We start from the raw sequence: 27,773 nt of genomic DNA, 5'->3' as shown, positions 1-27,773 counted from the left end.
GAGCTTAGTCTGGTTGATACAACACCTGTTTTAACGTGTTATTGTTGTTCGTGGGAGCTTAGTCTGGTTGATACAACACCTGTTTTAACGTGGTATTGTTGTTGGTGGGAGCTTAGTCTGGTTGATACAACACCTGTTTTAAAGTGTTATTGTTGTTCGTGGGAGCTTAGTCTGGTTGATACAACACCTGTTTTAACGTGATATTGTTGTTCGTGGGAGCTTAGTCTGGTTGATACAACACCTGTTTTAATGTGTTATTGTTGTTCGTGGGAGCTTAGTCTGGTTGATACAACACCTGTTTTAACGTGTTATTGTTGTTCGTGGGAGCTTAGTCTGGTTGATACAACACCTGTTTTAAAGTGTTATTGTTGTTCGTGGGAGCTTAGTCTGGTTGATACAACACCTGTTTTAACGTGTTATTATTGTTCGTGGGAGCTTAGTCTGGTTGATGTTCGTGGGAGCTTAGTCTGGTTGATACAACACCTATTTTAAAGTGTTATTGTTGTTCGTGGGAGCTTAGTCTGGTTGATACAACACCTGTTTTAACGTGTTATTGTTGTTCGTGGGAGCTTAGTCTGGTTGATACAACACCTGTTTTAACGTGTTATTGTTGTTCGTGGGAGCTTAGTCTGGTTGATACAACACCTATTTTAACGTGTTATTGTTGTTGGTGGGAGCTTAGTCTGGTTGATACAACACCTGTTTTAAAGTGTTATTGTTGTTCGTGGGAGCTTATTCTGGTTGATACAACACCTGTTTTAACGTGATATTGTTGTTCGTGGGAGCTTAGTCTGGTTGATACAACACCTGTTTTAATGTGTTATTGTTGTTCGTGGGAGCTTAGTCTGGTTGATACAACACCTGTTTTAAAGTGTTATTGTTGTTCGTGGGAGCTTAGTCTGGTTGATACAACACCTGTTTTAACGTGTTATTGTTGTTCGTGGGAGCTTAGTCTGGTTGATACAACACCTGTTTTAATGTGTTATTGTTGTTCGTGGGAGCTTAGTCTGGTTGATACAACACCTGTTTTAACGTGTTATTGTTGTTCGTGGGAGCTTAGTCTGGTTGATACAACACCTGTTTTAAAGTGTTATTGTTGTTCGTGGGAGCTTAGTCTGGTTGATACAACACCTGTTTTAACGTGTTATTATTGTTCGTGGGAGCTTAGTCTGGTTGATACAACACCTACTTTAAAGTGTTATTGTTGTTCGTGGGAGCTTAGTCTGGTTGATACAACACCTGTTTTAACGTGTTATTGTTGTTCGTGGGAGCTTAGTCTGGTTGATACAACACCTGTTTTAACGTGATATTGTTGTTCGTGGGAGCTTAGTCTGGTTGATACAACACCTGTTTTAACGTGTTATTGTTGTTCGTGGGAGCTTAGTCTGGTTGATACAACACCTGTTTTAACGTGTTATTGTTGTTCGTGGGAGCTTAGTCTGGTTGATACAACACCTGTTTTAATGTGTTATTGTTGTTCGTGGGAGCTTAGTCTGGTTGATACAACACCTGTTTTAACGTGTTATTGTTGTTCGTGGGAGCTTAGTCTGGTTGATACAACACCTGTTTTAAAGTGTTATTGTTGTTCGTGGGAGCTTAGTCTGGTTGATACAACACCTGTTTTAAAGTGTTATTGTTGTTCGTGGGAGCTTAGTCTGGTTGATACAACACCTGTTTTAACGTGATATTGTTGTTCGTGGGAGCTTAGTCTGGTTGATACAACACCTGTTTTAATGTGTTATTGTTGTTCGTGGGAGCTTAGTCTGGTTGATACAACACCTGTTTTAACGTGTTATTGTTGTTCGTGGGAGCTTAGTCTGGTTGATACAACACCTGTTTTAACGTGATATTGTTGTTCGTGGGAGCTTAGTCTGGTTGATACAACACCTGTTTTAAAGTGTTATTGTTGTTCGTGGGAGCTTAGTCTGGTTGATACAACACCTGTTTTAACGTGATATTGTTGTTCGTGGGAGCTTAGTCTGGTTGATACAACACCTGTTTTAATGTGTTATTGTTGTTCGTGGGAGCTTAGTCTGGTTGATACAACACCTGTTTTAACGTGTTATTGTTGTTCGTGGGAGCTTAGTCTGGTTGATACAACACCTGTTTTAACGTGTTATTATTGTTGTGGGAGCTTAGTCTGGTTGATGTTCGTGGGAGCTTAGTCTGGTTGATACAACACCTATTTTAAAGTGTTATTGTTGTTCGTGGGAGCTTAGTCTGGTTGATACAACACCTGTTTTAAAGTGTTATTGTTGTTCGTGGGAGCTTAGTCTGGTTGATACAACACCTGTTTTAACGTGTTATTGTTGTTCGTGGGAGCTTAGTCTGGTTGATACAACACCTGTTTTAACGTGTTATTGTTGTTCGTGGGAGCTTAGTCTGGTTGATACAACACCTGTTTTAATGTGTTATTGTTGTTCGTGGGAGCTTAGTCTGGTTGATACAACACCTGTTTTAACGTGTTATTGTTGTTCGTGGGAGCTTAGTCTGGTTGATACAACACCTGTTTTAAAGTGTTATTGTTGTTCGTGGGAGCTTAGTCTGGTTGATACAACACCTGTTTTAACGTGTTATTATTGTTCGTGGGAGCTTAGTCTGGTTGATGTTCGTGGGAGCTTAGTCTGGTTGATACAACACCTATTTTAAAGTGTTATTGTTGTTCGTGGGAGCTTAGTCTGGTTGATACAACACCTGTTTTAACGTGTTATTGTTGTTCGTGGGAGCTTAGTCTGGTTGATACAACACCTGTTTTAACGTGTTATTGTTCGTGGGAGCTTAGTCTGGTTGATACAACACCTGTTTTAAAGTGTTATTGTTGTTCGTGGGAGCTTAGTCTGGTTGATACAACACCTATTTTAACGTGTTATTATTGTTCGTGGGAGCTTAGTCTGGTTGATGTTCGTGGGAGCTTAGTCTGGTTGATACAACACCTATTTTAAAGTGTTATTGTTGTTCGTGGGAGCTTAGTCTGGTTGATACAACACCTGTTTTAACGTGTTATTGTTGTTGGTGGGAGCTTAGTCTGGTTGATACAACACCTGTTTTAACGTGATATTGTTGTTCGTGGGAGCTTAGTCTGGTTGATACAACACCTGTTTTAACGTGTTATTGTTGTTTCTGGGAGCTTAGTCTGGTTGATACAACACCTGTTTTAATGTGTTATTGTTGTTCGTGGGAGCTTAGTCTGGTTGATACAACACCTGTTTTAACGTGTTATTGTTGTTCGTGGGAGCTTAGTCTGGTTGATAGAACACCTGTTTTAAAGTGTTATTGTTGTTCGTGGGAGCTTAGTCTGGTTGATACAACACCTGTTTTAACGTGTTATTATTGTTCGTGGGAGCTTAGTCTGGTTGATGTTCGTGGGAGCTTAGTCTGGTTGATACAACACCTATTTTAAAGTGTTATTGTTGTTCGTGGGAGCTTAGTCTGGTTGATACAACACCTGTTTTAACGTGATATTGTTGTTCGTGGGAGCTTAGTCTGGTTGATACAACACCTGTTTTAACGTGTTATTGTTGTTCGTGGGAGCTTAGTCTGGTTGATACAACACCTGTTTTAAAGTGTTATTGTTGTTCGTGGGAGCTTAGTCTGGTTGATACAACACCTGTTTTAACGTGTTATTATTGTTCGTGGGAGCTTAGTCTGGTTGATGTTCGTGGGAGCTTAGTCTGGTTGATACAACACCTATTTTAAAGTGTTATTGTTGTTCGTGGGAGCTTAGTCTGGTTGATACAACACCTGTTTTAAAGTGTTATTGTTGTTCGTGGGAGCTTAGTCTGGTTGATACAACACCTGTTTTAACGTGTTATTGTTGTTCGTGGGAGCTTAGTCTGGTTGATACAACACCTATTTTAACGTGTTATTGTTGTTGGTGGGAGCTTAGTCTGGTTGATACAACACCTGTTTTAAAGTGTTATTGTTGTTCGTGGGAGCTTAGTCTGGTTGATACAACACCTGTTTTAACGTGATATTGTTGTTCGTGGGAGCTTAGTCTGGTTGATACAACACCTGTTTTAATGTGTTATTGTTGTTCGTGGGAGCTTAGTCTGGTTGATACAACACCTGTTTTAAAGTGTTATTGTTGTTCGTGGGAGCTTAGTCTGGTTGATACAACACCTGTTTTAAAGTGTTATTGTTGTTCGTGGGAGCTTAGTCTGGTTGATACAACACCTGTTTTAACGTGTTATTGTTCGTGGGAGCTTAGTCTGGTTGATACAACACCTGTTTTAACGTGTTATTGTTGTTCGTGGGAGCTTAGTCTGGTTGATACAACACCTGTTTTAAAGTGTTATTGTTGTTCGTGGGAGCTTAGTCTGGTTGATACAACACCTGTTTTAACGTGTTATTATTGTTCGTGGGAGCTTAGTCTGGTTGATGTTCGTGGGAGCTTAGTCTGGTTGATACAACACCTATTTTAAAGTGTTATTGTTGTTCGTGGGAGCTTAGTCTGGTTGATACAACACCTGTTTTAACGTGATATTGTTGTTCGTGGGAGCTTAGTCTGGTTGATACAACACCTGTTTTAACGTGTTATTGTTGTTCGTGGGAGCTTAGTCTGGTTGATACAACACCTGTTTTAAAGTGTTATTGTTGTTCGTGGGAGCTTAGTCTGGTTGATACAACACCTGTTTTAACGTGTTATTATTGTTCGTGGGAGCTTAGTCTGGTTGATGTTCGTGGGAGCTTAGTCTGGTTGATACAACACCTGTTTTAAAGTGTTATTGTTGTTCGTGGGAGCTTAGTCTGGTTGATACAACACCTGTTTTAACGTGTTATTATTGTTCGTGGGAGCTTAGTCTGGTTGATGTTCGTGGGAGCTTAGTCTGGTTGATACAACACCTATTTTAAAGTGTTATTGTTGTTCGTGGGAGCTTAGTCTGGTTGATACAACACCTGTTTTAACGTGTTATTGTTGTTCGTGGGAGCTTAGTCTGGTTGATACAACACCTGTTTTAACATGTTATTGTTGTTCGTGGGAGCTTAGTCTGGTTGATACAACACCTATTTTAACGTGTTATTGTTGTTGGTGGGAGCTTAGTCTGGTTGATACAACACCTGTTTTAAAGTGTTATTGTTGTTCGTGGGAGCTTAGTCTGGTTGATACAACACCTGTTTTAACGTGATATTGTTGTTCGTGGGAGCTTAGTCTGGTTGATACAACACCTGTTTTAACGTGTTATTGTTGTTCATGGGAGCTTAGTCTGGTTGATACAACACCTGTTTTAAAGTGTTATTGTTGTTCGTGGGAGCTTAGTCTGGTTGATACAACACCTGTTTTAACGTGTTATTATTGTTCGTGGGAGCTTAGTCTGGTTGATGTTCGTGGGAGCTTAGTCTGGTTGATACAACACCTATTTTAAAGTGTTATTGTTGTTCGTGGGAGCTTAGTCTGGTTGATACAACACCTGTTTTAACGTGATATTGTTGTTCGTGGGAGCTTAGTCTGGTTGATACAACACCTGTTTTAACGTGTTATTGTTGTTCGTGGGAGCTTAGTCTGGTTGATACAACACCTGTTTTAACGTGTTATTGTTGTTCGTGGGAGCTTAGTCTGGTTGATACAACACCTGTTTTAATGTGTTATTGTTGTTCGTGGGAGCTTAGTCTGGTTGATACAACACCTGTTTTAACGTGTTATTGTTGTTCGTGGGAGCTTAGTCTGGTTGATACAACACCTGTTTTAAAGTGTTATTGTTGTTCGTGGGAGCTTAGTCTGGTTGATACAACACCTGTTTTAAAGTGTTATTGTTGTTCGTGGGAGCTTAGTCTGGTTGATACAACACCTGTTTTAACGTGATATTGTTGTTCGTGGGAGCTTAGTCTGGTTGATACAACACCTGTTTTAATGTGTTATTGTTGTTCGTGGGAGCTTAGTCTGGTTGATACAACACCTGTTTTAACGTGTTATTGTTGTTCGTGGGAGCTTAGTCTGGTTGATACAACACCTGTTTTAACGTGATATTGTTGTTCGTGGGAGCTTAGTCTGGTTGATACAACACCTGTTTTAAAGTGTTATTGTTGTTCGTGGGAGCTTAGTCTGGTTGATACAACACCTGTTTTAACGTGATATTGTTGTTCGTGGGAGCTTAGTCTGGTTGATACAACACCTGTTTTAATGTGTTATTGTTGTTCGTGGGAGCTTAGTCTGGTTGATACAACACCTGTTTTAACGTGTTATTGTTGTTCGTGGGAGCTTAGTCTGGTTGATACAACACCTGTTTTAACGTGTTATTATTGTTCGTGGGAGCTTAGTCTGGTTGATGTTCGTGGGAGCTTAGTCTGGTTGATACAACACCTATTTTAAAGTGTTATTGTTGTTCGTGGGAGCTTAGTCTGGTTGATACAACACCTGTTTTAAAGTGTTATTGTTGTTCGTGGGAGCTTAGTCTGGTTGATACAACACCTGTTTTAACGTGTTATTGTTGTTCGTGGGAGCTTAGTCTGGTTGATACAACACCTGTTTTAACGTGTTATTGTTGTTCGTGGGAGCTTAGTCTGGTTGATACAACACCTGTTTTAATGTGTTATTGTTGTTCGTGGGAGCTTAGTCTGGTTGATACAACACCTGTTTTAACGTGTTATTGTTGTTCGTGGGAGCTTAGTCTGGTTGATACAACACCTGTTTTAAAGTGTTATTGTTGTTCGTGGGAGCTTAGTCTGGTTGATACAACACCTGTTTTAACGTGTTATTATTGTTCGTGGGAGCTTAGTCTGGTTGATGTTCGTGGGAGCTTAGTCTGGTTGATACAACACCTATTTTAAAGTGTTATTGTTGTTCGTGGGAGCTTAGTCTGGTTGATACAACACCTGTTTTAACGTGTTATTGTTGTTCGTGGGAGCTTAGTCTGGTTGATACAACACCTGTTTTAACGTGTTATTGTTCGTGGGAGCTTAGTCTGGTTGATACAACACCTGTTTTAAAGTGTTATTGTTGTTCGTGGGAGCTTAGTCTGGTTGATACAACACCTATTTTAACGTGTTATTATTGTTCGTGGGAGCTTAGTCTGGTTGATGTTCGTGGGAGCTTAGTCTGGTTGATACAACACCTATTTTAAAGTGTTATTGTTGTTCGTGGGAGCTTAGTCTGGTTGATACAACACCTGTTTTAACGTGTTATTGTTGTTGGTGGGAGCTTAGTCTGGTTGATACAACACCTGTTTTAACGTGATATTGTTGTTCGTGGGAGCTTAGTCTGGTTGATACAACACCTGTTTTAACGTGTTATTGTTGTTTCTGGGAGCTTAGTCTGGTTGATACAACACCTGTTTTAATGTGTTATTGTTGTTCGTGGGAGCTTAGTCTGGTTGATACAACACCTGTTTTAACGTGTTATTGTTGTTCGTGGGAGCTTAGTCTGGTTGATAGAACACCTGTTTTAAAGTGTTATTGTTGTTCGTGGGAGCTTAGTCTGGTTGATACAACACCTGTTTTAACGTGTTATTATTGTTCGTGGGAGCTTAGTCTGGTTGATGTTCGTGGGAGCTTAGTCTGGTTGATACAACACCTATTTTAAAGTGTTATTGTTGTTCGTGGGAGCTTAGTCTGGTTGATACAACACCTGTTTTAACGTGATATTGTTGTTCGTGGGAGCTTAGTCTGGTTGATACAACACCTGTTTTAACGTGTTATTGTTGTTCGTGGGAGCTTAGTCTGGTTGATACAACACCTGTTTTAAAGTGTTATTGTTGTTCGTGGGAGCTTAGTCTGGTTGATACAACACCTGTTTTAACGTGTTATTATTGTTCGTGGGAGCTTAGTCTGGTTGATGTTCGTGGGAGCTTAGTCTGGTTGATACAACACCTATTTTAAAGTGTTATTGTTGTTCGTGGGAGCTTAGTCTGGTTGATACAACACCTGTTTTAACGTGATATTGTTGTTCGTGGGAGCTTAGTCTGGTTGATACAACACCTGTTTTAACGTGTTATTGTTGTTCGTGGGAGCTTAGTCTGGTTGATACAACACCTGTTTTAACGTGTTATTGTTGTTCGTGGGAGCTTAGTCTGGTTGATACAACACCTGTTTTAATGTGTTATTGTTGTTCGTGGGAGCTTAGTCTGGTTGATACAACACCTGTTTTAACGTGTTATTGTTGTTCGTGGGAGCTTAGTCTGGTTGATACAACACCTGTTTTAAAGTGTTATTGTTGTTCGTGGGAGCTTAGTCTGGTTGATACAACACCTGTTTTAAAGTGTTATTGTTGTTCGTGGGAGCTTAGTCTGGTTGATACAACACCTGTTTTAACGTGATATTGTTGTTCGTGGGAGCTTAGTCTGGTTGATACAACACCTGTTTTAATGTGTTATTGTTGTTCGTGGGAGCTTAGTCTGGTTGATACAACACCTGTTTTAACGTGTTATTGTTGTTCGTGGGAGCTTAGTCTGGTTGATACAACACCTGTTTTAACGTGATATTGTTGTTCGTGGGAGCTTAGTCTGGTTGATACAACACCTGTTTTAAAGTGTTATTGTTGTTCGTGGGAGCTTAGTCTGGTTGATACAACACCTGTTTTAACGTGATATTGTTGTTCGTGGGAGCTTAGTCTGGTTGATACAACACCTGTTTTAATGTGTTATTGTTGTTCGTGGGAGCTTAGTCTGGTTGATACAACACCTGTTTTAACGTGTTATTGTTGTTCGTGGGAGCTTAGTCTGGTTGATACAACACCTGTTTTAACGTGTTATTATTGTTCGTGGGAGCTTAGTCTGGTTGATGTTCGTGGGAGCTTAGTCTGGTTGATACAACACCTATTTTAAAGTGTTATTGTTGTTCGTGGGAGCTTAGTCTGGTTGATACAACACCTGTTTTAAAGTGTTATTGTTGTTCGTGGGAGCTTAGTCTGGTTGATACAACACCTGTTTTAACGTGTTATTGTTGTTCGTGGGAGCTTAGTCTGGTTGATACAACACCTGTTTTAACGTGTTATTGTTGTTCGTGGGAGCTTAGTCTGGTTGATACAACACCTGTTTTAATGTGTTATTGTTGTTCGTGGGAGCTTAGTCTGGTTGATACAACACCTGTTTTAACGTGTTATTGTTGTTCGTGGGAGCTTAGTCTGGTTGATACAACACCTGTTTTAAAGTGTTATTGTTGTTCGTGGGAGCTTAGTCTGGTTGATACAACACCTGTTTTAACGTGTTATTATTGTTCGTGGGAGCTTAGTCTGGTTGATGTTCGTGGGAGCTTAGTCTGGTTGATACAACACCTATTTTAAAGTGTTATTGTTGTTCGTGGGAGCTTAGTCTGGTTGATACAACACCTGTTTTAACGTGTTATTGTTGTTCGTGGGAGCTTAGTCTGGTTGATACAACACCTGTTTTAACGTGTTATTGTTCGTGGGAGCTTAGTCTGGTTGATACAACACCTGTTTTAAAGTGTTATTGTTGTTCGTGGGAGCTTAGTCTGGTTGATACAACACCTATTTTAACGTGTTATTATTGTTCGTGGGAGCTTAGTCTGGTTGATGTTCGTGGGAGCTTAGTCTGGTTGATACAACACCTATTTTAAAGTGTTATTGTTGTTCGTGGGAGCTTAGTCTGGTTGATACAACACCTGTTTTAACGTGTTATTGTTGTTGGTGGGAGCTTAGTCTGGTTGATACAACACCTGTTTTAACGTGATATTGTTGTTCGTGGGAGCTTAGTCTGGTTGATACAACACCTGTTTTAACGTGTTATTGTTGTTTCTGGGAGCTTAGTCTGGTTGATACAACACCTGTTTTAATGTGTTATTGTTGTTCGTGGGAGCTTAGTCTGGTTGATACAACACCTGTTTTAACGTGTTATTGTTGTTCGTGGGAGCTTAGTCTGGTTGATAGAACACCTGTTTTAAAGTGTTATTGTTGTTCGTGGGAGCTTAGTCTGGTTGATACAACACCTGTTTTAACGTGTTATTATTGTTCGTGGGAGCTTAGTCTGGTTGATGTTCGTGGGAGCTTAGTCTGGTTGATACAACACCTATTTTAAAGTGTTATTGTTGTTCGTGGGAGCTTAGTCTGGTTGATACAACACCTGTTTTAACGTGATATTGTTGTTCGTGGGAGCTTAGTCTGGTTGATACAACACCTGTTTTAACGTGTTATTGTTGTTCGTGGGAGCTTAGTCTGGTTGATACAACACCTGTTTTAAAGTGTTATTGTTGTTCGTGGGAGCTTAGTCTGGTTGATACAACACCTGTTTTAACGTGTTATTATTGTTCGTGGGAGCTTAGTCTGGTTGATGTTCGTGGGAGCTTAGTCTGGTTGATACAACACCTATTTTAAAGTGTTATTGTTGTTCGTGGGAGCTTAGTCTGGTTGATACAACACCTGTTTTAAAGTGTTATTGTTGTTCGTGGGAGCTTAGTCTGGTTGATACAACACCTGTTTTAACGTGTTATTGTTGTTCGTGGGAGCTTAGTCTGGTTGATACAACACCTATTTTAACGTGTTATTGTTGTTGGTGGGAGCTTAGTCTGGTTGATACAACACCTGTTTTAAAGTGTTATTGTTGTTCGTGGGAGCTTAGTCTGGTTGATACAACACCTGTTTTAACGTGATATTGTTGTTCGTGGGAGCTTAGTCTGGTTGATACAACACCTGTTTTAATGTGTTATTGTTGTTCGTGGGAGCTTAGTCTGGTTGATACAACACCTGTTTTAAAGTGTTATTGTTGTTCGTGGGAGCTTAGTCTGGTTGATACAACACCTGTTTTAAAGTGTTATTGTTGTTCGTGGGAGCTTAGTCTGGTTGATACAACACCTGTTTTAACGTGTTATTGTTCGTGGGAGCTTAGTCTGGTTGATACAACACCTGTTTTAACGTGTTATTGTTGTTCGTGGGAGCTTAGTCTGGTTGATACAACACCTGTTTTAAAGTGTTATTGTTGTTCGTGGGAGCTTAGTCTGGTTGATACAACACCTGTTTTAACGTGTTATTATTGTTCGTGGGAGCTTAGTCTGGTTGATGTTCGTGGGAGCTTAGTCTGGTTGATACAACACCTATTTTAAAGTGTTATTGTTGTTCGTGGGAGCTTAGTCTGGTTGATACAACACCTGTTTTAACGTGATATTGTTGTTCGTGGGAGCTTAGTCTGGTTGATACAACACCTGTTTTAACGTGTTATTGTTGTTCGTGGGAGCTTAGTCTGGTTGATACAACACCTGTTTTAAAGTGTTATTGTTGTTCGTGGGAGCTTAGTCTGGTTGATACAACACCTGTTTTAACGTGTTATTATTGTTCGTGGGAGCTTAGTCTGGTTGATGTTCATGGGAGCTTAGTCTGGTTGATACAACACCTGTTTTAAAGTGTTATTGTTGTTCGTGGGAGCTTAGTCTGGTTGATACAACACCTGTTTTAACGTGTTATTATTGTTCGTGGGAGCTTAGTCTGGTTGATGTTCGTGGGAGCTTAGTCTGGTTGATACAACACCTATTTTAAAGTGTTATTGTTGTTCGTGGGAGCTTAGTCTGGTTGATACAACACCTGTTTTAACGTGTTATTGTTGTTCGTGGGAGCTTAGTCTGGTTGATACAACACCTGTTTTAACATGTTATTGTTGTTCGTGGGAGCTTAGTCTGGTTGATACAACACCTATTTTAACGTGTTATTGTTGTTGGTGGGAGCTTAGTCTGGTTGATACAACACCTGTTTTAAAGTGTTATTGTTGTTCGTGGGAGCTTAGTCTGGTTGATACAACACCTGTTTTAACGTGATATTGTTGTTCGTGGGAGCTTAGTCTGGTTGATACAACACCTGTTTTAACGTGTTATTGTTGTTCATGGGAGCTTAGTCTGGTTGATACAACACCTGTTTTAAAGTGTTATTGTTGTTCGTGGGAGCTTAGTCTGGTTGATACAACACCTGTTTTAACGTGTTATTATTGTTCGTGGGAGCTTAGTCTGGTTGATGTTCGTGGGAGCTTAGTCTGGTTGATACAACACCTATTTTAAAGTGTTATTGTTGTTCGTGGGAGCTTAGTCTGGTTGATACAACACCTGTTTTAACGTGATATTGTTGTTCGTGGGAGCTTAGTCTGGTTGATACAACACCTGTTTTAACGTGTTATTGTTGTTCGTGGGAGCTTAGTCTGGTTGATACAACACCTGTTTTAAAGTGTTATTGTTGTTCGTGGGAGCTTAGTCTGGTTGATACAACACCTGTTTTAACGTGTTATTATTGTTCGTGGGAGCTTAGTCTGGTTGATGTTCGTGGGAGCTTAGTCTGGTTGATACAACACCTATTTTAAAGTGTTATTGTTGTTCGTGGGAGCTTAGTCTGGTTGATACAACACCTGTTTTAACGTGTTATTGTTGTTCGTGGGAGCTTAGTCTGGTTGATACAACACCTATTTTAACGTGTTATTGTTGTTGGTGGGAGCTTAGTCTGGTTGATACAACACCTGTTTTAAAGTGTTATTGTTGTTCGTGGGAGCTTAGTCTGGTTGATACAACACCTGTTTTAACGTGATATTGTTGTTCGTGGGAGCTTAGTCTGGTTGATACAACACCTGTTTTAATGTGTTATTGTTGTTCGTGGGAGCTTAGTCTGGTTGATACAACACCTGTTTTAAAGTGTTATTGTTGTTCGTGGGAGCTTAGTCTGGTTGATACAACACCTGTTTTAACGTGTTATTGTTGTTCGTGGGAGCTTAGTCTGGTTGATACAACACCTGTTTTAACGTGTTATTGTTGTTCGTGGGAGCTTAGTCTGGTTGATACAACACCTGTTTTAATGTGTTATTGTTGTTCGTGGGAGCTTAGTCTGGTTGATACAACACCTGTTTTAACGTGTTATTGTTGTTCGTGGGAGCTTAGTCTGGTTGATACAACACCTGTTTTAAAGTGTTATTGTTGTTCGTGGGAGCTTAGTCTGGTTGATACAACACCTGTTTTAACGTGTTATTATTGTTCGTGGGAGCTTAGTCTGGTTGATGTTCGTGGGAGCTTAGTCTGGTTGATACAACACCTATTTTAAAGTGTTATTGTTGTTCGTGGGAGCTTAGTCTGGTTGATACAACACCTGTTTTAACGTGTTATTGTTGTTCGTGGGAGCTTAGTCTGGTTGATACAACACCTGTTTTAACGTGTTATTGTTCGTGGGAGCTTAGTCTGGTTGATACAACACCTGTTTTAAAGTGTTATTGTTGTTCGTGGGAGCTTAGTCTGGTTGATACAACACCTATTTTAACGTGCTATTATTGTTCGTGGGAGCTTAGTCTGGTTGATGTTCGTGGGAGCTTAGTCTGGTTGATACAACACCTATTTTAAAGTGTTATTGTTGTTCGTGGGAGCTTAGTCTGGTTGATACAACACCTGTTTTAACGTGTTATTGTTGTTGGTGGGAGCTTAGTCTGGTTGATACAACACCTGTTTTAACGTGATATTGTTGTTCGTGGGAGCTTAGTCTGGTTGATACAACACCTGTTTTAACGTGTTATTGTTGTTTCTGGGAGCTTAGTCTGGTTGATACAACACCTGTTTTAATGTGTTATTGTTGTTCGTGGGAGCTTAGTCTGGTTGATACAACACCTGTTTTAACGTGTTATTGTTGTTCGTGGGAGCTTAGTCTGGTTGATAGAACACCTGTTTTAAAGTGTTATTGTTGTTCGTGGGAGCTTAGTCTGGTTGATACAACACCTGTTTTAACGTGTTATTATTGTTCGTGGGAGCTTAGTCTGGTTGATGTTCGTGGGAGCTTAGTCTGGTTGATACAACACCTATTTTAAAGTGTTATTGTTGTTCGTGGGAGCTTAGTCTGGTTGATACAACACCTGTTTTAACGTGATATTGTTGTTCGTGGGAGCTTAGTCTGGTTGATACAACACCTGTTTTAACGTGTTATTGTTGTTCGTGGGAGCTTAGTCTGGTTGATACAACACCTGTTTTAAAGTGTTATTGTTGTTCGTGGGAGCTTAGTCTGGTTGATACAACACCTGTTTTAACGTGTTATTATTGTTCGTGGGAGCTTAGTCTGGTTGATGTTCGTGGGAGCTTAGTCTGGTTGATACAACACCTATTTTAAAGTGTTATTGTTGTTCGTGGGAGCTTAGTCTGGTTGATACAACACCTGTTTTAACGTGATATTGTTGTTCGTGGGAGCTTAGTCTGGTTGATACAACACCTGTTTTAACGTGTTATTGTTGTTCGTGGGAGCTTAGTCTGGTTGATACAACACCTGTTTTAACGTGTTATTGTTGTTCGTGGGAGCTTAGTCTGGTTGATACAACACCTGTTTTAATGTGTTATTGTTGTTCGTGGGAGCTTAGTCTGGTTGATACAACACCTGTTTTAACGTGTTATTGTTGTTCGTGGGAGCTTAGTCTGGTTGATACAACACCTGTTTTAAAGTGTTATTGTTGTTCGTGGGAGCTTAGTCTGGTTGATACAACACCTGTTTTAAAGTGTTATTGTTGTTCGTGGGAGCTTAGTCTGGTTGATACAACACCTGTTTTAACGTGATATTGTTGTTCGTGGGAGCTTAGTCTGGTTGATACAACACCTGTTTTAATGTGTTATTGTTGTTCGTGGGAGCTTAGTCTGGTTGATACAACACCTGTTTTAACGTGTTATTGTTGTTCGTGGGAGCTTAGTCTGGTTGATACAACACCTGTTTTAACGTGATATTGTTGTTCGTGGGAGCTTAGTCTGGTTGATACAACACCTGTTTTAAAGTGTTATTGTTGTTCGTGGGAGCTTAGTCTGGTTGATACAACACCTGTTTTAACGTGATATTGTTGTTCGTGGGAGCTTAGTCTGGTTGATACAACACCTGTTTTAATGTGTTATTGTTGTTCGTGGGAGCTTAGTCTGGTTGATACAACACCTGTTTTAACGTGTTATTGTTGTTCGTGGGAGCTTAGTCTGGTTGATACAACACCTGTTTTAACGTGTTATTATTGTTCGTGGGAGCTTAGTCTGGTTGATGTTCGTGGGAGCTTAGTCTGGTTGATACAACACCTATTTTAAAGTGTTATTGTTGTTCGTGGGAGCTTAGTCTGGTTGATACAACACCTGTTTTAAAGTGTTATTGTTGTTCGTGGGAGCTTAGTCTGGTTGATACAACACCTGTTTTAACGTGTTATTGTTGTTCGTGGGAGCTTAGTCTGGTTGATACAACACCTGTTTTAATGTGTTATTGTTGTTCGTGGGAGCTTAGTCTGGTTGATACAACACCTGTTTTAATGTGTTATTGTTGTTCGTGGGAGCTTAGTCTGGTTGATACAACACCTGTTTTAACGTGTTATTGTTGTTCGTGGGAGCTTAGTCTGGTTGATACAACACCTGTTTTAAAGTGTTATTGTTGTTCGTGGGAGCTTAGTCTGGTTGATACAACACCTGTTTTAACGTGTTATTATTGTTCGTGGGAGCTTAGTCTGGTTGATGTTCGTGGGAGCTTAGTCTGGTTGATACAACACCTATTTTAAAGTGTTATTGTTGTTCGTGGGAGCTTAGTCTGGTTGATACAACACCTGTTTTAACGTGTTATTGTTGTTCGTGGGAGCTTAGTCTGGTTGATGTTCGTGGGAGCTTAGTCTGGTTGATACAACACCTATTTTAAAGTGTTATTGTTGTTCGTGGGAGCTTAGTCTGGTTGATACAACACCTGTTTTAACGTGATATTGTTGTTCGTGGGAGCTTAGTCTGGTTGATACAACACCTGTTTTAACGTGTTATTGTTGTTCGTGGGAGCTTAGTCTGGTTGATACAACACCTGTTTTAAAGTGTTATTGTTGTTCGTGGGAGCTTAGTCTGGTTGATACAACACCTGTTTTAACGTGTTATTATTGTTCGTGGGAGCTTAGTCTGGTTGATGTTCATGGGAGCTTAGTCTGGTTGATACAACACCTGTTTTAAAGTGTTATTGTTGTTCGTGGGAGCTTAGTCTGGTTGATACAACACCTGTTTTAACGTGTTATTATTGTTCGTGGGAGCTTAGTCTGGTTGATGTTCGTGGGAGCTTAGTCTGGTTGATACAACACCTATTTTAAAGTGTTATTGTTGTTCGTGGGAGCTTAGTCTGGTTGATACAACACCTGTTTTAACGTGTTATTGTTGTTCGTGGGAGCTTAGTCTGGTTGATACAACACCTGTTTTAACATGTTATTGTTGTTCGTGGGAGCTTAGTCTGGTTGATACAACACCTATTTTAACGTGTTATTGTTGTTGGTGGGAGCTTAGTCTGGTTGATACAACACCTGTTTTAAAGTGTTATTGTTGTTCGTGGGAGCTTAGTCTGGTTGATACAACACCTGTTTTAACGTGATATTGTTGTTCGTGGGAGCTTAGTCTGGTTGATACAACACCTGTTTTAACGTGTTATTGTTGTTCATGGGAGCTTAGTCTGGTTGATACAACACCTGTTTTAAAGTGTTATTGTTGTTCGTGGGAGCTTAGTCTGGTTGATACAACACCTGTTTTAACGTGTTATTATTGTTCGTGGGAGCTTAGTCTGGTTGATGTTCGTGGGAGCTTAGTCTGGTTGATACAACACCTATTTTAAAGTGTTATTGTTGTTCGTGGGAGCTTAGTCTGGTTGATACAACACCTGTTTTAACGTGATATTGTTGTTCGTGGGAGCTTAGTCTGGTTGATACAACACCTGTTTTAACGTGTTATTGTTGTTCGTGGGAGCTTAGTCTGGTTGATACAACACCTGTTTTAACGTGTTATTATTGTTCGTGGGAGCTTAGTCTGGTTGATGTTCGTGGGAGCTTAGTCTGGTTGATACAACACCTATTTTAAAGTGTTATTGTTGTTCGTGGGAGCTTAGTCTGGTTGATACAACACCTGTTTTAACGTGTTATTGTTGTTCGTGGGAGCTTAGTCTGGTTGATACAACACCTATTTTAACGTGTTATTGTTGTTGGTGGGAGCTTAGTCTGGTTGATACAACACCTGTTTTAAAGTGTTATTGTTGTTCGTGGGAGCTTAGTCTGGTTGATACAACACCTGTTTTAACGTGATATTGTTGTTCGTGGGAGCTTAGTCTGGTTGATACAACACCTGTTTTAATGTGTTATTGTTGTTCGTGGGAGCTTAGTCTGGTTGATACAACACCTGTTTTAAAGTGTTATTGTTGTTCGTGGGAGCTTAGTCTGGTTGATACAACACCTGTTTTAAAGTGTTATTGTTGTTCGTGGGAGCTTAGTCTGGTTGATACAACACCTGTTTTAACGTGTTATTGTTCGTGGGAGCTTAGTCTGGTTGATACAACACCTGTTTTAAAGTGTTATTGTTGTTCGTGGGAGCTTAGTCTGGTTGATACAACACCTATTTTAACGTGTTATTATTGTTCGTGGGAGCTTAGTCTGGTTGATGTTCGTGGGAGCTTAGTCTGGTTGATACAACACCTATTTTAAAGTGTTATTGTTGTTCGTGGGAGCTTAGTCTGGTTGATACAACACCTGTTTTAACGTGTTATTGTTGTTGGTGGGAGCTTAGTCTGGTTGATACAACACCTGTTTTAACGTGATATTGTTGTTCGTGGGAGCTTAGTCTGGTTGATACAACACCTGTTTTAACGTGTTATTGTTGTTCGTGGGAGCTTAGTCTGGTTGATACAACACCTGTTTTAATGTGTTATTGTTGTTCGTGGGAGCTTAGTCTGGTTGATACAACACCTGTTTTAACGTGTTATTGTTGTTCGTGGGAGCTTAGTCTGGTTGATACAACACCTGTTTTAAAGTGTTATTGTTGTTCGTGGGAGCTTAGTCTGGTTGATACAACACCTGTTTTAACGTGTTATTATTGTTTGGGAGCTTAGTCTGGTTGATGTTCGTGGGAGCTTAGTCTGGTTGATACAACACCTATTTTAAAGTGTTATTGTTGTTCGTGGGAGCTTAGTCTGGTTGATACAACACCTGTTTTAACGTGATATTGTTGTTCGTGGGAGCTTAGTCTGGTTGATACAACACCTGTTTTAATGTGTTATTGTTGTTCGTGGGAGCTTAGTCTGGTTGATACAACACCTGTTTTAAAGTGTTATTGTTGTTCGTGGGAGCTTAGTCTGGTTGATACAACACCTGTTTTAACGTGTTATTATTGTTCGTGGGAGCTTAGTCTGGTTGATGTTCGTGGGAGCTTAGTCTGGTTGATACAACACCTGTTTTAACGTGTTATTGTTGTTTGTGGGAGCTTAGTCTGGTTGATACAACACCTGTTTTAACGTGGTATTGTTGTTGGTGGGAGCTTAGTCTGGTTGATACAACACCTGTTTTAAAGTGTTATTGTTGTTCGTGGGAGCTTAGTCTGGTTGATACAACACCTGTTTTAACGTGATATTGTTGTTCGTGGGAGCTTAGTCTGGTTGATACAACACCTGTTTTAATGTGTTATTGTTGTTCGTGGGAGCTTAGTCTGGTTGATACAACACCTGTTTTAACGTGTTATTGTTGTTCGTGGGAGCTTAGTCTGGTTGATACAACACCTGTTTTAAAGTGTTATTGTTGTTCGTGGGAGCTTAGTCTGGTTGATACAACACCTGTTTTAACGTGATATTGTTGTTCGTGGGAGCTTAGTCTGGTTGATACAACACCTGTTTTAATGTGTTATTGTTGTTCGTGGGAGCTTAGTCTGGTTGATACAACACCTGTTTTAAAGTGTTATTGTTGTTCGTGGGAGCTTAGTCTGGTTGATACAACACCTGTTTTAACGTGTTATTATTGTTCGTGGGAGCTTAGTCTGGTTGATGTTCGTGGGAGCTTAGTCTGGTTGATACAACACCTGTTTTAACGTGTTATTGTTGTTCGTGGGAGCTTAGTCTGGTTGATACAACACCTGTTTTAACGTGGTATTGTTGTTGGTGGGAGCTTAGTCTGGTTGATACAACACCTGTTTTAAAGTGTTATTGTTGTTCGTGGGAGCTTAGTCTGGTTGATACAACACCTGTTTTAACGTGATATTGTTGTTCGTGGGAGCTTAGTCTGGTTGATACAACACCTGTTTTAATGTGTTATTGTTGTTCGTGGGAGCTTAGTCTGGTTGATACAACACCTGTTTTAACGTGTTATTGTTGTTCGTGGGAGCTTAGTCTGGTTGATACAACACCTGTTTTAAAGTGTTATTGTTGTTCGTGGGAGCTTAGTCTGGTTGATACAACACCTGTTTTAACGTGTTATTATTGTTCGTGGGAGCTTAGTCTGGTTGATGTTCGTGGGAGCTTAGTCTGGTTGATACAACACCTATTTTAACGTGTTATTGTTGTTCGTGGGAGCTTAGTCTGGTTGATACAACACCTGTTTTAACGTGTTATTGTTGTTAGTGGGAGCTTAGTCTGGTTGATACAACACCTATTTTAACGTGTTATTGTTGTTGGTGGGAGCTTAGTCTGGTTGATACAACACCTGTTTTAAAGTGTTATTGTTGTTCGTGGGAGCTTAGTCTGGTTGATACAACACCTGTTTTAACGTGATATTGTTGTTCGTGGGAGCTTAGTCTGGTTGATACAACACCTGTTTTAATGTGTTATTGTTGTTCGTGGGAGCTTAGTCTGGTTGATACAACACCTGTTTTAAAGTGTTATTGTTGTTCGTGGGAGCTTAGTCTGGTTGATACAACACCTGTTTTAAAGTGTTATTGTTGTTCGTGGGAGCTTAGTCTGGTTGATACAACACCTGTTTTAACGTGTTATTGTTCGTGGGAGCTTAGTCTGGTTGATACAACACCTGTTTTAAAGTGTTATTGTTGTTCGTGGGAGCTTAGTCTGGTTGATACAACACCTATTTTAACGTGTTATTATTGTTCGTGGGAGCTTAGTCTGGTTGATGTTCGTGGGAGCTTAGTCTGGTTGATACAACACCTATTTTAAAGTGTTATTGTTGTTCGTGGGAGCTTAGTCTGGTTGATACAACACCTGTTTTAACGTGTTATTGTTGTTCGTGGGAGCTTAGTCTGGTTGATACAACACCTGTTTTAACGTGTTATTGTTGTTCGTGGGAGCTTAGTCTGGTTGATACAACACCTGTTTTAATGTGTTATTGTTGTTCGTGGGAGCTTAGTCTGGTTGATACAACACCTGTTTTAACGTGTTATTGTTGTTCGTGGGAGCTTAGTCTGGTTGATACAACACCTGTTTTAAAGTGTTATTGTTGTTCGTGGGAGCTTAGTCTGGTTGATACAACACCTGTTTTAACGTGTTATTATTGTTCGTGGGAGCTTAGTCTGGTTGATGTTCGTGGGAGCTTAGTCTGGTTGATACAACACCTATTTTAAAGTGTTATTGTTGTTCGTGGGAGCTTAGTCTGGTTGATACAACACCTGTTTTAACGTGTTATTGTTGTTCGTGGGAGCTTAGTCTGGTTGATACAACACCTGTTTTAACGTGTTATTGTTGTTCGTGGGAGCTTAGTCTGGTTGATACAACACCTGTTTTAAAGTGTTATTGTTGTTCGTGGGAGCTTAGTCTGGTTGATACAACACCTGTTTTAACGTGTTATTATTGTTCGTGGGAGCTTAGTCTGGTTGATGTTCGTGGGAGCTTAGTCTGGTTGATACAACACCTATTTTAAAGTGTTATTGTTGTTCGTGGGAGCTTAGTCTGGTTGATACAACACCTGTTTTAACGTGTTATTGTTGTTCGTGGGAGCTTAGTCTGGTTAATACAACACCTGTTTTAACGTGTTATTATTGTTCGTGAGAGCTTAGTCTGGTTGATGTTCGTGGGAGCTTAGTCTGGTTGATACAACACCTATTTTAAAGTGTTGTTGTTCGTGGGAGCTTAGTCTGGTTGATACAACACCTGTTTTAACGTGTTATTGTTGTTCGTGGGAGCTTAGTCTGGTTGATACAACACCTGTTTTAACGTGTTATTGTTGTTCGTGGGAGCTTAGTCTGGTTGATACAACACCTGTTTTAATGTGTTATTGTTGTTCGTGGGAGCTTAGTCTGGTTGATACAACACCTGTTTTAACGTGTTATTGTTGTTCGTGGGAGCTTAGTCTGGTTGATACAACACCTGTTTTAAAGTGTTATTGTTGTTCGTGGGAGCTTAGTCTGGTTGATACAACACCTGTTTTAACGTGTTATTATTGTTCGTGGGAGCTTAGTCTGGTTGATGTTCGTGGGAGCTTAGTCTGGTTGATACAACACCTGTTTTAACGTGTTATTGTTGTTCGTGGGAGCTTAGTCTGGTTGATACAACACCTGTTTTAACGTGGTATTGTTGTTGGTGGGAGCTTAGTCTGGTTGATACAACACCTGTTTTAAAGTGTTATTGTTGTTCGTGGGAGCTTAGTCTGGTTGATACAACACCTGTTTTAACGTGATATTGTTGTTCGTGGGAGCTTAGTCTGGTTGATACAACACCTGTTTTAATGTGTTATTGTTGTTCGTGGGAGCTTAGTCTGGTTGATACAACACCTGTTTTAACGTGTTATTGTTGTTCGTGGGAGCTTAGTCTGGTTGATACAACACCTGTTTTAAAGTGTTATTGTTGTTCGTGGGAGCTTAGTCTGGTTGATACAACACCTGTTTTAACGTGTTATTATTGTTCGTGGGAGCTTAGTCTGGTTGATGTTCGTGGGAGCTTAGTCTGGTTGATACAACACCTATTTTAAAGTGTTATTGTTGTTCGTGGGAGCTTAGTCTGGTTGATACAACACCTGTTTTAACGTGTTATTGTTGTTCGTGGGAGCTTAGTCTGGTTGATACAACACCTGTTTTAACGTGTTATTGTTGTTCGTGGGAGCTTAGTCTGGTTGATACAACACCTATTTTAACGTGTTATTGTTGTTGGTGGGAGCTTAGTCTGGTTGATACAACACCTGTTTTAAAGTGTTATTGTTGTTCGTGGGAGCTTATTCTGGTTGATACAACACCTGTTTTAACGTGATATTGTTGTTCGTGGGAGCTTAGTCTGGTTGATACAACACCTGTTTTAATGTGTTATTGTTGTTCGTGGGAGCTTAGTCTGGTTGATACAACACCTGTTTTAAAGTGTTATTGTTGTTCGTGGGAGCTTAGTCTGGTTGATACAACACCTGTTTTAACGTGTTATTGTTGTTCGTGGGAGCTTAGTCTGGTTGATACAACACCTGTTTTAATGTGTTATTGTTGTTCGTGGGAGCTTAGTCTGGTTGATACAACACCTGTTTTAACGTGTTATTGTTGTTCGTGGGAGCTTAGTCTGGTTGATACAACACCTGTTTTAAAGTGTTATTGTTGTTCGTGGGAGCTTAGTCTGGTTGATACAACACCTGTTTTAACGTGTTATTATTGTTCGTGGGAGCTTAGTCTGGTTGATGTTCGTGGGAGCTTAGTCTGGTTGATACAACACCTGTTTTAACGTGTTATTGTTGTTCGTGGGAGCTTAGTCTGGTTGATACAACACCTGTTTTAACGTGTTATTATTGTTCGTGGGAGCTTAGTCTGGTTGATGTTCGTGGGAGCTTAGTCTGGTTGATACAACACCTATTTTAAAGTGTTATTGTTGTTCGTGGGAGCTTAGTCTGGTTGATACAACACCTGTTTTAACGTGTTATTGTTGTTCGTGGGAGCTTAGTCTGGTTGATACAACACCTGTTTTAACGTGTTATTATTGTTCGTGGGAGCTTAGTCTGGTTGATGTTCGTGGGAGCTTAGTCTGGTTGATACAACACCTATTTTAAAGTGTTATTGTTGTTCGTGGGAGCTTAGTCTGGTTGATACAACACCTGTTTTAACGTGTTATTGTTGTTCGTGGGAGCTTAGTCTGGTTGATACAACACCTGTTTTAACGTGTTATTGTTGTTCGTGGGAGCTTAGTCTGGTTGATACAACACCTGTTTTAATGTGTTATTGTTGTTCGTGGGAGCTTAGTCTGGTTGATACAACACCTGTTTTAACGTGTTATTGTTGTTCGTGGGAGCTTAGTCTGGTTGATACAACACCTGTTTTAAAGTGTTATTGTTGTTCGTGGGAGCTTAGTCTGGTTGATACAACACCTGTTTTAACGTGTTATTATTGTTCGTGGGAGCTTAGTCTGGTTGATGTTCGTGGGAGCTTAGTCTGGTTGATACAACACCTGTTTTAACGTGTTATTGTTGTTCGTGGGAGCTTAGTCTGGTTGATACAACACCTGTTTTAACGTGGTATTGTTGTTGGTGGGAGCTTAGTCTGGTTGATACAACACCTGTTTTAAAGTGTTATTGTTGTTCGTGGGAGCTTAGTCTGGTTGATACAACACCTGTTTTAACGTGATATTGTTGTTCGTGGGAGCTTAGTCTGGTTGATACAACACCTGTTTTAATGTGTTATTGTTGTTCGTGGGAGCTTAGTCTGGTTGATACAACACCTGTTTTAACGTGTTATTGTTGTTCGTGGGAGCTTAGTCTGGTTGATACAACACCTGTTTTAAAGTGTTATTGTTGTTCGTGGGAGCTTAGTCTGGTTGATACAACACCTGTTTTAACGTGTTATTATTGTTATTAGTTGTTGATGGGAGCTTAGTCTGTTGATACAACACCTGTTTTGTTATTGTTCGTGGGAGCTTAGTCTGGTTGATACAACACCTGTTTTAAGTCTGGTTGTGTTATTGTTGTTCGTGGGAGCTTAGTCTGGTTGATACAACACCTGTTTTAACGTGTTATTGTTGTTCGTGGGAGCTTAGTCTGGTTGATACAACACCTGTTTTAACGTGTTATTGTTGTTCGTGGGAGCTTAGTCTGGTTGATACAACACCTGTTTTAACGTGATATTGTTGTTCGTGGGAGCTTAGTCTGGTTGATACAACACCTGTTTTAATGTGTTATTGTTGTTCGTGGGAGCTTAGTCTGGTTGATACAACACCTGTTTTAACGTGATATTGTTGGTGGGAGCTTAGTCTGGTTGATACAACACCTGTTTTAACGTGTTATTGTTGTTCGTGGGAGCTTAGTCTGGTTGATACAACACCTGTTTTAATGTGTTATTGTTGTTCGTGGGAGCTTAGTCTGGTTGATACAACACCTGTTTTAACGTGTTAATGTTGTTCGTGGGAGCTTAGTCTGGTTGATACAACACCTGTTTTAAAGTGTTATTGTTGTTCGTGGGAGCTTAGTCTGGTTGATACAACACCTGTTTTAACGTGTTATTATTGTTCGTGGGAGCTTAGTCTGGTTGATGTTGTTATTGTTGTTGGGAGCTTAGTCTGGTTGATACAACACCTATTTTAAAGTGTTATTGTTGTTCGTGGGAGCTTAGTCTGGTTGATACAACACCTGTTTTAACGTGTTATTGTTGTTCGTGGGAGCTTAGTCTGGTTGATACAACACCTGTTTTAACGTGTTATTGTTGTTCGTGGGAGCTTAGTCTGGTTGATACAACACCTGTTTTAACGTGTTATTGTTGTTCGTGGGAGCTTAGTCTGGTTGATACAACACCTGTTTTAATGTGTTACGTGGGAGCTTAGTCTGGTTGATACAACACCTGTTTTAAAGTGTTATTGTTGTTCGTGGGAGCTTAGTCTGGTTGATACAACACCTGTTTTAAAGTGTTATTGTTGTTCGTGGGAGCTTAGTCTGGTTGATACAACACCTGTTTTAACGTGTTATTGTTCGTGGGAGCTTAGTCTGGTTGATACAACACCTGTTTTAAAGTGTTATTGTTGTTCGTGGGAGCTTAGTCTGGTTGATACAACACCTATTTTAATGTGTTATTATTGTTCGTGGGAGCTTAGTCTGGTTGATGTTCGTGGGAGCTTAGTCTGGTTGATACAACACCTATTTTAAAGTGTTATTGTTGTTCGTGGGAGCTTAGTCTGGTTGATACAACACCTGTTTTAACGTGTTATTGTTGTTGGTGGGAGCTTAGTCTGGTTGATACAACACCTGTTTTAACGTGATATTGTTGTTCGTGGGAGCTTAGTCTGGTTGATACAACACCTGTTTTAACATGTTATTGTTGTTCGTGGGAGCTTAGTCTGGTTGATACAACACCTGTTTTAATGTGTTATTGTTGTTCGTGGGAGCTTAGTCTGGTTGATACAACACCTGTTTTAACGTGTTATTGTTGTTCGTGGGAGCTTAGTCTGGTTGATACAACACCTGTTTTAAAGTGTTATTGTTGTTCGTGGGAGCTTAGTCTGGTTGATACAACACCTGTTTTAACGTGTTATTATTGTTCGTGGGAGCTTAGTCTGGTTGATGTTCGTGGGAGCTTAGTCTGGTTGATACAACACCTATTTTAAAGTGTTATTGTTGTTCGTGGGAGCTTAGTCTGGTTGATACAACACCTGTTTTAACGTGATATTGTTGTTCGTGGGAGCTTAGTCTGGTTGATACAACACCTGTTTTAATGTGTTATTGTTGTTCGTGGGAGCTTAGTCTGGTTGATACAACACCTGTTTTAAAGTGTTATTGTTGTTCGTGGGAGCTTAGTCTGGTTGATACAACACCTGTTTTAACGTGTTATTGTTGTTCGTGGGAGCTTAGTCTGGTTGATACAACACCTGTTTTAAAGTGTTATTGTTGTTCGTGGGAGCTTAGTCTGGTTGATACAACACCTGTTTTAACGTGTTATTATTGTTCGTGGGAGCTTAGTCTGGTTGATGTTCGTGGGAACTTAGTCTGGTTGATACAACACCTATTTTAAAGTGTTATTGTTGTTCGTGGGAGCTTAGTCTGGTTGATACAACACCTGTTTTAACGTGTTATTGTTGTTCGTGGGAGCTTAGTCTGGTTGATACAACACCTGTTTTAAAGTGTTATTGTTGTTCGTGGGAGCTTAGTCTGGTTGATACAACACCTGTTTTAACGTGTTATTGTTCGTGGGAGCTTAGTCTGGTTGATACAACACCTGTTTTAAAGTGTTATTGTTGTTCGTGGGAGCTTAGTCTGGTTGATACAACACCTGTTATAACGTGTTATTGTTGTTGGTGGGAGCTTAGTCTGGTTGATACAACACCTGTTTTAACGTGATATTGTTGTTCGTGGGAGCTTAGTCTGGTTGATACAACACCTGTTTTAACGTGTTATTGTTGTTCGTGGGAGCTTAGTCTGGTTGATACAACACCTGTTTTAACGTGTTATTATTGTTCGTGGGAGCTTAGTCTGGTTGATGTTCGTGGGAGCTTAGTCTGGTTGATACAACACCTATTTTAAAGTGTTATTGTTGTTCGTGGGAGCTTAGTCTGGTTGATACAACACCTGTTTTAACGTGTTATTGTTGTTCGTGGGAGCTTAGTCTGGTTGATACAACACCTGTTTTAACGTGTTATTGTTGTTCGTGGGAGCTTAGTCTGGTTGATACAACACCTGTTTTAATGTGTTATTGTTGTTCGTGGGAGCTTAGTCTGGTTGATACAACACCTGTTTTAACGTGTTATTGTTGTTCGTGGGAGCTTAGTCTGGTTGATACAACACCTGTTTTAAAGTGTTATTGTTGTTCGTGGGAGCTTAGTCTGGTTGATACAACACCTGTTTTAACGTGTTATTATTGTTCGTGGGAGCTTAGTCTGGTTGATGTTCGTGGGAGCTTAGTCTGGTTGATACAACACCTATTTTAAAGTGTTATTGTTGTTCGTGGGAGCTTAGTCTGGTTGATACAACACCTGTTTTAACGTGTTATTGTTGTTCGTGGGAGCTTAGTCTGGTTGATACAACACCTGTTTTAACGTGTTATTATTGTTCGTGGGAGCTTAGTCTGGTTGATGTTCGTGGGAGCTTAGTCTGGTTGATACAACACCTATTTTAAAGTGTTGTTGTTCGTGGGAGCTTAGTCTGGTTGATACAACACCTGTTTTAAAGTGTTATTGTTGTTCGTGGGAGCTTAGTCTGGTTGAACACAACACCTGTTTTAACGTGTTATTGTTGTTCGTGGGAGCTTAGTCTGGTTGATACAACACCTGTTTTAACGTGTTATTGTTGTTCGTGGGAGCTTAGTCTGGTTGATACAACACCTGTTTTAATGTGTTATTGTTGTTCGTGGGAGCTTAGTCTGGTTGATACAACACCTGTTTTAACGTGTTATTGTTGTTCGTGGGAGCTTAGTCTGGTTGATACAACACCTGTTTTAAAGTGTTATTGTTGTTCGTGGGAGCTTAGTCTGGTTGATACAACACCTGTTTTAACGTGATATTGTTGTTCGTGGGAGCTTAGTCTGGTTGATACAACACCTGTTTTAATGTGTTATTGTTGTTCGTGGGAGCTTAGTCTGGTTGATACAACACCTGTTTTAACGTGTTATTGTTGTTCGTGGGAGCTTAGTCTGGTTGATACAACACCTGTTTTAACGTGATATTGTTGTTCGTGGGAGCTTAGTCTGGTTGATACAACACCTGTTTTAAAGTGTTATTGTTGTTCGTGGGAGCTTAGTCTGGTTGATACAACACCTGTTTTAACTTGATATTGTTGTTCGTGGGAGCTTAGTCTGGTTGATACAACACCTGTTTTAAAGTGTTATTGTTGTTCGTGGGAGCTTAGTCTGGTTGATACAACACATGTTTTTGATGTGGAAACTTTTGGGTTTCTTCTTGTTCTCAGAGTAATAACACTAGAAACACTAATAATTATGGTCCAATGTCCTACATTTCTCGTTATTGAGACACAAGTTGGAAGTCACCTAAAATGGGAAAATGTGTGTGACTTTCTAAACCCCACTGTTTGTCTACAGAAAGACCCCGTGTTCCACCCAAATGTTTGCTGTGTGTTTTTGTGTGTTGTGTCTGGGGTGTTAGAAATTCTTCTTTTTGTTTTCCTATCTGAAGTTGGATTCGAGATTAGATGGTTTCTAGATTAGATGTTTCAGATCAGTACTACTGTGTACTATAAATAATAGTTTTGGGCACAAATATTGATTCATTTGATATAGATTTGTGCAAGGCATATTGTGATATCGGTTTATCA

The 27,773-nt window shown here is 39.9% G+C and overlaps 1 protein-coding gene across 3 annotated transcripts in view; it reads left to right on the top strand.

Moving 5' to 3' along the window:
* LOC124009532 (anion exchange protein 2-like) overlaps positions 1-27,773 on the top strand; it is a 124,116-nt gene that overhangs the window by 70,029 nt on the left and 26,314 nt on the right. The window lies entirely within an intron of this gene.

This window comes from Oncorhynchus gorbuscha, linkage group LG22, assembly GCF_021184085.1.
Source record: "Oncorhynchus gorbuscha isolate QuinsamMale2020 ecotype Even-year linkage group LG22, OgorEven_v1.0, whole genome shotgun sequence".
Taxonomy (NCBI): domain Eukaryota; kingdom Metazoa; phylum Chordata; class Actinopteri; order Salmoniformes; family Salmonidae; genus Oncorhynchus; species Oncorhynchus gorbuscha.
This window is presented reverse-complemented; position numbering and strand designations above follow the sequence as displayed.